The sequence below is a fragment of the Carcharhinus amblyrhynchos genome, chromosome 3 (assembly GCF_965287045.1).
Source record: "Carcharhinus amblyrhynchos chromosome 3, sCarAmb.v2.hapA, whole genome shotgun sequence".
Classification (NCBI taxonomy): Eukaryota; Metazoa; Chordata; class Chondrichthyes; order Carcharhiniformes; family Carcharhinidae; genus Carcharhinus; species Carcharhinus amblyrhynchos.
In genome coordinates this window covers 91,782,147-91,791,871 of record NC_137326.1, presented here as the reverse complement: position 1 = coordinate 91,791,871, position 9,725 = coordinate 91,782,147, and positions in this window count along the sequence as shown.

The window sequence follows — 9,725 nt, the reverse complement described above, 5'->3', positions numbered from 1 at the left end:
TAGCCTGAAATATTAGTAACTGTGCCTGTTTTTAACCGACTACTGTTTATGCACAGGGATGGTAAATTTACATTACATTCTGGCCATTTGTGACTTTTCATCCCGTATTGGTCATGCAGCTTTTAACAATCTGGACATGCTCCTCCTGCAGATTTTGTGTCAAATACCTTCAAAGTGCAGACTGTCGTAGTCCTTGAGGGGAGGAAATCCTTTTGGCAAGAATTTACCCTTCACCATCTGCTGCACTCCCATACTGCCGACTTAGATCTAGCACTGGCCAATTCCCCTGATCACCTGGAAAAAACACCAGCTGGCACATCTGACCACCACTTCATCTGTATCTGAGTAGCCTTTCATACTATCTTGACAGAAATACCAAATGCAAGGTTGGGCTATGTGACAAAGATAATTGGAATAGTCTCAACCAGGAAGTTGTTACTTCAGCCTGGCAGCCTCTCTGCCAAGAGTTCATTTGATTTCAGACCAAAAAGATTATATTCAGCCCACTGGAGTGCATCCCTCACCTAAAGATTGATATCTTGACTTTACCTCACAAATTGGTTTGTTTACTTGTAAGTTACTTGTTTGTTTCCTCACTATTTCTCCATCGCACATGACACTGAGGTATAGCCTCATGGCAATACAGCAGATTATTTAACCTTTGAAAGCACCACACTTGAGCATAATTCCATTCTCACACGACAGCCATATGCACAATTGCCAGCTGATAATTTGTACTGAATGGTGGGAAAATCAGGCTGTTTTTAGCTCTCCATTGCCCATGGGACACTGGAGCCCATTGTGGTGCCCCATATTACTGCCATAGTTGGTTATAGTAAAAAGTCTGACAACACCAGGTTTTAGTCCAACCTATTTATTTGATAATATACTCACAAGCTTTCGGGGTTAGCCCCTTCGTCAGGTGAATGGAGAGTTCTGGCCTCAGACAGAGCATATAAAGCACAGACAGTTTAGAGAACTGTCTGTGCTTTATATGCTCTGTCTGAGGCCAGAACTCTCCATTCACCTGACGAAGGGGCTAACCCCGAAAGCTTGTGAGTATGTTATCAAATAAATAGGTTGGACTAAAACCTGGTGTTGTCAGACTTTTTATTGTGTTTACGCCAGTCCAACGCCGGCATACCCACATCATAGTTGGTTATACGCAGACACAGGAACAGGAGTAAGCTATTCAGACCCTTGAGCCTGGTCCGCATTCAACTAGATCATGACTGATTATCTACCTCAATGTCATTTTCCACACCATCCCCATATCCATTGATGTCATGAGTAATGATTTCTGTCCTAAACATACTCAATGACTGAACTTCCACAGCCTTCTGGAGTAGAGAATTCCAAAGATACACAACCCTGAGCGTGTGGAAATTCATCCTCATCTCAGTTCTGCACCTGATTCTGACAAGGTGTTTCCTGGTTCTCGACCATTTCCTTCCCCTTCCCCGTGCCTCCCAACATACCAAACCAGGGGAAACATCTTTTCTGCATCTCCTCTGTCTAGCCCCTTAAAAAATTTATAAGTTTCAATAAGTTACATGATTATGCTGCAATGCAGCACTACATCGAAAAAAAACTTCAGTATGCTGGATGGTCAGGCAAGCAAAAAGAAAGGAACATATTTTCATACCCATTATTCTTGTCATTGGATTGCCAGAAGTACAAGTCCACAATCATCTCCAAGCTGAATGATATCAGATAGGCTCTAGTCCAGAGGCTAGTGGAAGATGGCTAAATACGTATCTACTGTATTTTATTTTAAGAAAGACAGAACTTAATTCAGTAATGAAAGAAAATGTAGGGGGAAATTTTCAGCCCAGGTTTGCCATGAGAGAATGGCAAGATAGATGGAAAACAAGGAAAGAATCAGGAAATGTGTCTCACACCAGTGGGATCGCATTTTCCAGTTTTCCCTGCCCTCACTGACACAACTAGGTTCCCGTGAACGATGACACTCCAATCTCTGTGGTGCCAGCCTTGCCAGCTCTATCAGACCCCCGCCCCACCAGACAGATGGCACAAACCCCACCCACTCTTTTTTTTATTCAGGAGTTCAAGATTTGGAATGAAAACCGGGCTGTGCAGTTGGAAAGCTACATATCACTTTACAATTTGAGCCTGAAAAATTACAGGAAATTTCCATCCGCAGTATTGACAAACAATGTACCTTCCAAAAATGCTTCTGACATTCAAGGTTAAAAGATCAAATATTATATCAGATCAAGAAATTTAGGCATCTCATTATAACGCAAATTGGTCTCCAGTGATATCTCTCAGCGCCAAGGACCCAGGTGACTGTGTGTGGAGTTTGCGTGGGATTCCTCCGGGTGGTCCAGTTTCCCCTCACAGTACAAAGATAGGCAGATTAGATACATTGGCCATTCTAAATTGTCTCTTAGTGTTAGGGGGATTAGCAGCATAAATGTGGGGTTATGGAGATAGGGCCTAGGTGGGATTGATGTATAGGTTGTGAGAATTGAGGTAAATATTTGGGGTTACAGGCATAGGACCTGGGTAAGATGCTCTGTCAAACAATTGGTGCAGACTTGATAGAATCACCACTGTGCAGAAGGACCCTATGATAATGTAAAATGCCAGCCAGTTTGCTGTGGCCTGCTTTGTATAAAAGCTGAAGTTCTTGAATTTTGGATTTAAGATGATCAAAACCACCGGCAATTAAATTATTTCAATACAGATTAAGAAGCTATAACAAAACTAAAGTTCAAAGTTGAGAATTGATTTTAATTCTAAGCACAATAGTGCCATGAATTATTTTGTCCAAGGGTTAAACCCAGAGCGCTTTTTAAAACAGAAGGTTACGTAACTCTTATGACTTCAAGATGCTCCCAGTGTGGCCTTGAATGGTGCTGTCTCATGGAGATTCTTGAAATCCTTGTAAGTGTTAGATTCAGCGAGTTTGAGCCTAAGGGGGCACAACACTTGCAAGACTGCAGCTCCTCAGCTGCTGCTGGGGCAGTCTGGGCCAACTGGCTTTCTGGCAACATGTTTAATACTAGTCAAAGGAGAAGTAGGGAGCCGACATACGTACTGATGAGTACGTGGGACTTAATAGGATTGAGGGTTATAGGTAAGCCTAGTAGGTAGGGATATGATTGGCGCAACATGTGGGCCGAGGGGCCAGTTTGTGCTGTAGTTTTTCTATGTTCTATGTACTCTTCTCCTGCTGTGCCACTGCCACTCCCGTAATGCTGCGATTAGCATTTTCTACCCATCTGCGAGAGAACAGAATACAGAAGGTGAGTAACACCTTCAAAACTCTTGTCCATTTGATCCATCGACCTGCCCAAGGTGGATGCTTCTCTCAATGTTCAAATCGAATAAAGTCATTGAAGTTATTAAGTTTCTATGAAAAACTGCAAAGTCTATAATTGTCGACAACTGAACTGAGGACTCAAGTTGCAGTGCCACATTGTCCAAGGTAGATTGCAGAGTGTTGATACCCTGCAATAACATATCACATACTATATGAAACGTTTTCTCTCTCAGAGGGTCATTAGTATGTGAAATTCCTCTCACCAGAAACTAATGAAGACCAGATAATTGAATTGAATTGAAGGCTGGGTTAAACAGGTTTTGATAGACAAGGGAGTCAAGAATTACAGAGGACAGATGGCAAGGGGGAGTTGAGACCACAACCAAATCAATCATGATCTTACTGAATGGCGGATGAGGCTCAAAAGGGCAGAATGGTCTACTCTTGCTCCGAAGACCTATAAAGAACAAAGAATAATACAGCATAGGAACAGGCCGTTTGGTTCTCCAAGCTTGTGCTGATCATGTTGTCCTCCCCATACCAACCGCTTGTATTCCTCTATTCCACGTTTTTCTATCCAGATAAGTCTTAACTGTCACTAACATATCTGCCTCAACCACCTCACTTGGCAGCACATTCTAGGCCACCTTCACCCCCTGTGTAAAAAAACTTCCCCGCACATCTCCACTGAACCTTCCCCTCCTTTATCTTGAACTTGTGCCCCTTGAATTGTTATTTCTGTCCTGGGAAAAAGCTCCCAACTGTTCATCCTATCTATATAGGCTCAAAGGGCTAGATGGCCTACTCCTGCTCCTATTTCTTATGTTCTTATGTTCTTGTTCTTATATTCTTATGCCCCTCATAATTTTATAAGCTTCTATCAGGTCACCCCTCAGCCTGTGGCTTTCCGGGGAGAACAATCCCAGTTTATTCAATCTCTTATAGCTCATACCCTCCATTACAGGCAACATTCTGGTAAACATTTTCTGTACTCTCTCCATGTCCTTCTGGAATTGTGGCCACCAGAATTGGACACAGTATTCTAAATGGGGCCTAACCAACGTTTTATGTAACTGTAACATGATTTGCCAACTTTTATACTCGATGCCCCGTCCGATGAAGGCAAACGTGCGAAATGCTTTCTTGACCACCTTTTCTGCCTGTGCTGTCACTTTTAAGGATCTGTGGACGTGCACGCCCAGAGCTTTCTATGTGTCTATGTTCCTAATGGTTCTGCCATATATTTTGTAGCTCCCAGCTGAATTGGATCTACCAAAATGCGTCACCTTGCTTTTGTCTGGATTAAATTCCATCTGCCGTTCCTCTGCCCAATTTGCCAGACTATCTACGTTCCTATCACTATGACTGAAAGCATTTTGCCATGTTTGCAGCAATGATGGTGGAACCTATTGACAGTCCTACCAATGCCCAATATAATTTCTTATGTGAAGCAGGCCATTTTATCCTCAGAATCGAGATTCTGAAGCCAACAGTATCCTTCCAAGCAGAAATGCGAGAGGATCTGTTCCTCTCATGAGCTGTTGCTAGGTCTGTTTCTTCCATTAGGACCAACTGCTCACTAGTGATGGGTCACTTGCTATGTGCAGACCCCTAAAACTTGTTCAGCGTGGCAATATATATGCTTATGCTTGCAAGTGACAAAATGCATGATGGTGATTGCTCAAGATTATCTTCATCTAAGATGTCTGCTGCAGGATGTGGCTGTTGAGAAAAAACAAGAGGAAAAAGAAAAGGGGCAAAAATGAGGATGACACAGAGAAGCAGAAAAGAGTCAGTGACATGCAGTGCAGTTCAGCTTGATGCAATCATGTTACACACTATGTTTTGCAAAGCTTCATGAAGGGCATGTGTGAGACCATTTTCACAGTCGGCCCTTAGATACACTTCTATCATGACTGTTCTGAACAAGGCACCAATGACACTGATAACTTATATTTAAATAGTGCCTTCAATATCCCAAATGTCCCAAGGCATTTCACAGTGACATTACCAAACATAATTTGACCTTGAACCCTCAAGGAGATTTTAGGGCAAAAGATTGATCAAAGAGTTGGATTTTAAAGTGCATGTTAAAGAAGGAGAGATCAGTAGAGAGGTTTAAAGAGAGAATTCCAGAGTTAAGGACATTGGCAGCTGAAGGCACAGCCACCAATGATTGAGTAGCTAAAATCATGGATGTGCAAGTGGCCAGCAATGGTGGAGTGGAGAAATCATGAAAGTTTGGAGGAAGTTTCAGAGATGGGAAGGTGTGAGGCCATGGAGGTATTTAAATGGGAAATTTATAATAGGTGAATGGAATGGTGTGAATTAGGACACAAACAGATCATTTTGAGTGTAGAGAGAATGAAAAATGCGAGGTCAACCTAGATGTATTGGAATGGTCAAGTTGAGCGGTGACAAAGGTATGGTTGAGGGCTTCAGCTGCTGATGGGCCAAGGTTGGACAGAGTTTAGCAATAATACAGAAATATGTGGTTTTAGTAATGGCACAGATATATGGTCAGGGGCTCACCTTGAGATCAAATGTAACATTAAGATTGTGAGCTGTCTGCAAAAGCAAAATACTGCAGAAATCTGAAATGTTAACTTTGCTCCTCTCCACAGACGCTGTCTGACCTGTTCAGTTTTTCCAACATTTTCTGCTTTATTTGCAATAGTCTAGTTCAGCTTAAGATAATACCAGGGAGTAGGATAGAGTCTGTCACTTGGGAATTTGTGGCAGAATACAAAGATAATGGCCTGAAATTTCTGTCTGTTCTTGCCAGTGGAATCTTCTGGTCCCACCAATGGTGAACCTCCACTGTGATTTCCTGATGGTGGGACAGGAAACTCCACTGACAGTGGCAGGATCAGAAGATCCAAACACTGATAAATGGAAGGCCGTTTCCACCACTGCGAAACGTGCTGCAAGGGGGCATGGAACATCCTGCCCAATAGTTTCAGTCTTCCTACTATTTAATTGGAGGACATTTCTGCGTTTCCAGTACTGTGAGCCTGGGCGAAATTTTCCCTTGTAGGCATAAGGTGTCGTGGCAGGGGTGATAACTTTTAGTGTTTCTCACTGTGGAAGCTGGAAAGAAAACACACACATCTTCTGGCCCCAACCTCATTAATTATGCTACTGAGTTTTTTGTGCCATACTCCAAGGTGGGGCAGGCTTCATAGCATGTAGTCTGCTATCAAACCTGGGTGCCATATTGAAAAGGCAATCAAAATCACTGACCCACCAGTGTAAGGAGATGATGAAGTGTTTGAAAATGAAGATGGATCTCCAGGAATGTTTTGCAGCTGTAAAATAGACCTCCTCAATGACAAAGCTGGAAGATGCTTCCCCACACTGCTGTGCTATTCAGGCAGTCACTATGCTGAACACTGGAGGCAGCCCCAAGGATTGTTCAGGTGCACGCCATATTGTTGCAGACGTGTTTTATACCAGTGTGCTTTTCTGCTGATGTCATGGGGAATCGGGCAAGGGCTGAAGACTGCACTTGGGCCTTCCTCTGCATCCCATTAGCAGGATGCAAATCAGTTTCACAAGGGTTCTCTAGCTGGTTTCCTGAGCTGCCATGATGGGTACCAGTGGAAGATCATGGAAAATTATGCCAGCGAAAATCCAATTTTTGGGTCTCTCATGAACCTCTCTCCTGCCCAACCATTGAATTCACTGACAAGAGCATGGGAGAATTTCATCGTCTTTTGCACCTAGTCCATGGTTCATGTGTTTTAGCATTTAGTTTTTTTTTAATTTTTGGAACTAAAGTTTTAACAACAGAAAATGGTGGTCTGGTTCAGAATCTGTAGAAGTGACCCTGGAGTAAGTTTAATTAATGCAAGGTTGGAGTCTGTTACACTTGAAAGATTGGAACAATATTGACTCTCAGAGGTTTACAGCTTGAAAGGTAAGATCATAAAATAACAGGTGGAGAACTTTAAACAATGCTTGACATATTTGTGGGCCTTTTGATTGAAACATGATGTTTACAAACTTTGCAGGAAGGACAATCAGGGAGTTAGTTTAAAAGCATTTGGTAAAGCCCGAAGGACTGTAAAATCCATTTCTTCCAGCTGCGGCCTCACCAGTGCCCTGTACAGTTGCAGTAAGACCTCTCTACTTTTATATTCAATCCCCCTCGCTATGAAGGCCAGCATCCCATTCGCCTTCCTGACCACCTGCTGCACCTGCAAGCTGGGTTTTTGCGACTCATGCACAAGGACCCCGAGGTCCCTCTGCACCGTCGCCTGCTGCAGTTTTTCGCCACGTAAGTAATAGTCCTTCCTACCATTCTTCCTACCAAAGTGGACCACCTCACACTTGCCAACATTAAATTCCATTTGCCATTTCCTGGCCCATTCGCCCAGCCTATCTAGATCCTTCTGCAGACTCTCCACACCCTCCGCACAATTTGCCTTTCCCCCAATCTTGGTGTCATCAGCAAATTTCGACACCCTACACTGGTTATCCTCTTCCCACTGCTGTACTTAGACAACATCTTAGGATTTTCCCTACTTTTACCAGCCAGAGGTTTCTCGTAGTCACTCTTTGCATTCCTAATTGCTTTCTTAAGCTCCACCCTACACTTTCTGTACCTCACTAACATTTCCACTGATTTGCTGTCCTTGTACTATTTAGAAGCCTTTCTTTTCCTTCTCACTGTACCCTGAATATCTCTGGTCATCCATGGTTCTCTGAGCTTGTTATTCCTTCCTACCATCCTACAGAGAACATGCTGTGCATGCAGCCTCCCCATTTCTTTCTGAATGCGCCCCCCTCCCCATCCCCCCAAAACCGCTCTTCTGTAGACTTTCCCATTAGTAGCTGTTCCCAGTCTACCTTGGCCAGACGCTGACTTATTTTATTAAAATCCACTTTCCCCAATCCAGAACTTCTTTTTTTGTCTTTTTCCATGTTCATTACAAACTTGAAATTACTTTTTTAGTGGAAGTAATTGCTTTCACTAAAATGCTACCCGACACCACCTCACCCACCTGTCTGACTTCATTCTCCAGAATCAGGTCCAGCACAATTCCCTCCCTTATTGGGCCCTCCACATATTGATTAAAAAGTTCTCCTATACACATTTCAAGAAACCTGCTTCATCTAAGCCCTTAATACTATGTATATCCAAGTTAATGTTGGGAAAGTTGAAATCACCTAATATAATAACCCTATTGTTATTGCTTTTACACACTTCCACAAAATGAGCACATATTTGCTCCTCAATTTCTCTGACTATCTGGGGGTTTATAATAACCACCTAACAATGTGGCTGCCCCTGTTTTATTCTGAAGCCCTACCCACAAAACTTAATTTGATGCTCCCCCCAAAATATCATCTCTCCTTAATACAGTAAATGACTCGTTAACTAATAATGCAATGTCTCCTCCTCTTTTACCTCCTCCCTTGTCTGGCCTGAAGATTCAATATTCCTGAATGTTAAGCTGCTTTTAGTGTTTAGCTTCTCATATTCTCTATACAGAACTGCTTTCCTAGTTCTACCTATGTCATTGGTAACTACATGGGCAACAATCACTGGGTCCTTCCCCTCTCAGTGTACATTTCTCTCCCGCACTGAGCAGATGTCCCAAGCCTTGGCAATGGACAGATAACACAGCCTCCTGGATTCTCATTCTTTCCTGCAGAATGTCAATCCCTCCTCCTCCCTCCAGCCCCCCCGAATATATTGTCCCTTACTACCCATTACATTCCTTTCTGCTCCTCCTGCTTGAATATTCCCCTACTTAAATGTTTTCCTGTACCACAATGCATTGGTCAGTTTGCTCATCCACCCTTCAGATTCACTCTCATCTAAAGAAGCTGAGAGAACCTCAAACCTATCAGACAATGGAAAGGCTGAGGTTCTGGTGCTCCTGCCCTCTGTGTCCCCTAATCTGCCTCGCTTGCAGTCACACCCTTCTGTCCCTGACCACTAACCAAATCCAGGGGTCACTCCTAATTTTCCTTTTCGTCTTGCTGTTGTGTGCTGTCTAGGTCTTCAGAGAGAAAGAGAACGTGTGTGTTAGTGTCTTCTTCAAAGGTAAGTGCAAATATGTAAGGCTTCTGTTTGTTCTGCAGATGCTGAAAGGAAGAGAAAATAATAAGCAATCAGGTTAAGATGGTATTGAATAGAAAGCAGAGATTTTACAGGGTGGCATGGCATTGGGTCTGTTTGCAATTCTGTGACATAGTCTAGTGACACTGGCTACAGGATCAGATTGGCATTGAATCACATCACAAGAGGTTATTAGAACCAATAGCACGTGAGATTCTGTATCCACATGCTAGATAGACCAATGAACTCTCCACAAATATTGATATTTGAAGAGTGGATTAAAAAAAGGAAGTCAATGTAAAGCAGCAGCTAAAACCCCAGATATCAACAGGATGAAGTTCCCAAAACATAACTATTTTTTATAAA